Raw genomic sequence first — 2,500 nt, forward strand, 5'->3', positions numbered from 1 at the left:
CTTGCGCCGATCCAAGAATTTCACCTCTAGCGGCACAGTACGAATGCCCCCGTCCGTCCCTCTTAATCATTACCTCGCGCTCCGAAAACCAACAAAATAGAACCGAGGTCCTATTCCATTATTCCATGCACCATTATTCAGGCGAACCGCCTGCTTTGAACACTCTAATTTTTTCAAAGTAAACGTTCCGGCCGCCGCCAACACTCAGTCAAGAGCACCGACGGTGAACCGAAGGTGAGGCCGGGCACGCCAGTACACGCCTTGCGACGGACCGACGGCCCGAGCCCAAAATCCAACTACGAGCTTTTTAACCGCAACAACTTAAATATACACTTTTGGAGCTGGAATTACCGCGGCTGCTGGCACCAGACTTGCCCTCCAATGGATACTCGTTAAAAGTTTTAGAGTGTACTCATTCCAATTACAGGGCCTCGTTAGAGTCCTGCATTGTTATTTTTCGTCACTACCTCCCCGCGTCGGGAATGGGTAATTTGCGCGCCTGCTGCCTTCCTTGGAAGTGGTAGCCGTTTCTCAGGCTCCCTCTCCGGAATCGAACCCTGATTCCCCGTCACCCGTAAGAACCTCGGTAGGCAGATACCGTACCGACGAAAGTTGATAGGGCAGACACTTGAATGATTTGTCGCCGGTGCAAGACCGTGCGATCCGCAAAGTTATCCAGAGTCACCAATGAGCACGGGCCGAGGCCCGGTCGGTTTTTGGTCTGATAAATGCACGCCTCCGTGAGTCGGCGCTTTTCGCATGTATTAGCTCTAGAATTACCACAGTTATCCAAGTAACACGTACGATCAAATGAACCATAACTGATTTAATGAGCCATTCGCAGTTTCACTGTACGAGAGCTCGTACTTACACTTGCATGGCTTAATCTTTGAGACAAGCATATGACTACTGGCAGGATCAACCAGGTAGCTATTCGCAGCAAACGAGGCTGCTGCGGGACGACGGGCGCCCCGCGTTTCTTTTCACACGTTCTCCGTGTACATCGCTACTCAAACACTACGCTCGCGGCTTGCACGAGCTCCGAAAACCGTCAATTCCGGACGCTGCCCGGCGATTCGAGTGCAATACTCGCGCCGAGGCACGCCGATAGCTTGCCACTGGATCCGACAGACCGCTCAAAACCCCGGCTAAGCATGGGCGACCGCGCGAACAGCATTACATCTGCCCATCGTGCCCGACGCCAACCGAGATCGATTCTGCTTCGATTCGCACTCGCGCGCGCATTCGCTCACACGACTGCCTGCTCCCTCATAGTAGTCACAGAATCCTGCATCGCCATGGTACCCCAGAACGGCCTCGGGATCGCGCGAGCTCGCGGCCGGATTTGGAGTTTGGGAAGGTGCGTGGCCGCTTGCCGTGGCCGCCGAACCGCGCCCCGGCCGGGCACCGCTCGCAACTCGAACGTTTGGACTCTGAAAATATTTCCCAACGTTTGGACTTTAACTTTTTGTCGAGACTTGAAAAAATTTCAGAGTCCAAACATCGACCCGCGGCAAAAACTTTTCCGAGGTCGAAAAATCCGCGCTCGGTCAAGAGAATATGCGCGGCCTGGGCGTTTGGACTCTAACATTTTTTGGAGTGGACGGGGAAAATTTTCAGAGTCCAAAACACCGACCCGCGCGTGATGCTCTCCCGAGTTCGGAAAATCCGCGCCAGGTGAAAGCCATGCGCGCGACCTGGTCGTTTGGACTCTAAAAAATTTTCAAGTCTCATCACACCAACAAAAAGTTAAAGTCCAAACACCGACTCGCGGCTAAAGCTCTTCCGACTTGGGAAAATCCGCGGCGGGTGAGGGCTATCCGCGCGACCTGGGCGTTTGGACTTTAACATTTTTTTGGTGTGAATCGACTTGATAAAATTAATCTAATGCCATACAGTGTCAAAGTGCAGCACAATTTTAATCGATATAATCATGACAATATATGTCATGCAACAAAATCATCAAATGATCGTCAAGCAGCATTGCAAAGCTACGTGAGTCAATGCAAGGCAATGACAACGTATTTATCAATTAAAGTTATTTAATTGTACAAAGTTATTGTTAAATTATAAAATAAAATTAAATGAAATTAAATTGAAGAGCTCAATTACGCCAATGTAACAGAGTGTCATACAAAATATATTGAATCACACACGTCCAAACGCTAAAGAAATATATCAAATGCACTCACCTGCCAGTCACCGTTTTGGGTAACTCAGAATAGACCGTCTTTCGTCGGGAATTGAGTTGATCATTGAACATTGCAGTAGGAATAGGTTTAAGCGGAATAATAATAGCGGAAGGCTGATGCTCCAGGTAAATGTTTGCTTCGCTCATATATACTGAAAAGAAAAAAATTTGTGAGCAAGCAGTGCCGCAGGGAAGAATGCGACGGCAAAACGGACGCGTTGTGGAAATTACGGTAGTCCGAGGGCGCCAACTAGCGACAAAAAAGAAACACATTACGGTCGCTAGAGGAAAAATGCAAATAAATAGCAA

The 2,500-nt window shown here is 49.2% G+C and overlaps 1 non-coding gene across 1 annotated transcript in view; it reads right to left on the minus strand.

The window, feature by feature from the left end:
- LOC143466318 (small subunit ribosomal RNA) overlaps positions 1-929 on the minus strand; it is a 1,808-nt gene extending 879 nt beyond the window's left edge. The window contains exon 1 of the ribosomal RNA XR_013118763.1: positions 1-929. This exon is cut by the window's left edge and continues 879 nt beyond it. This is a non-coding gene — a ribosomal RNA (small subunit ribosomal RNA).
- Between the last annotated feature and the right edge of the window lie 1,571 nt (positions 930-2,500).

The sequence above is a fragment of the Clavelina lepadiformis genome, chromosome 7 (assembly GCF_947623445.1).
Source record: "Clavelina lepadiformis chromosome 7, kaClaLepa1.1, whole genome shotgun sequence".
Classification (NCBI taxonomy): Eukaryota; Metazoa; Chordata; class Ascidiacea; order Aplousobranchia; family Clavelinidae; genus Clavelina; species Clavelina lepadiformis.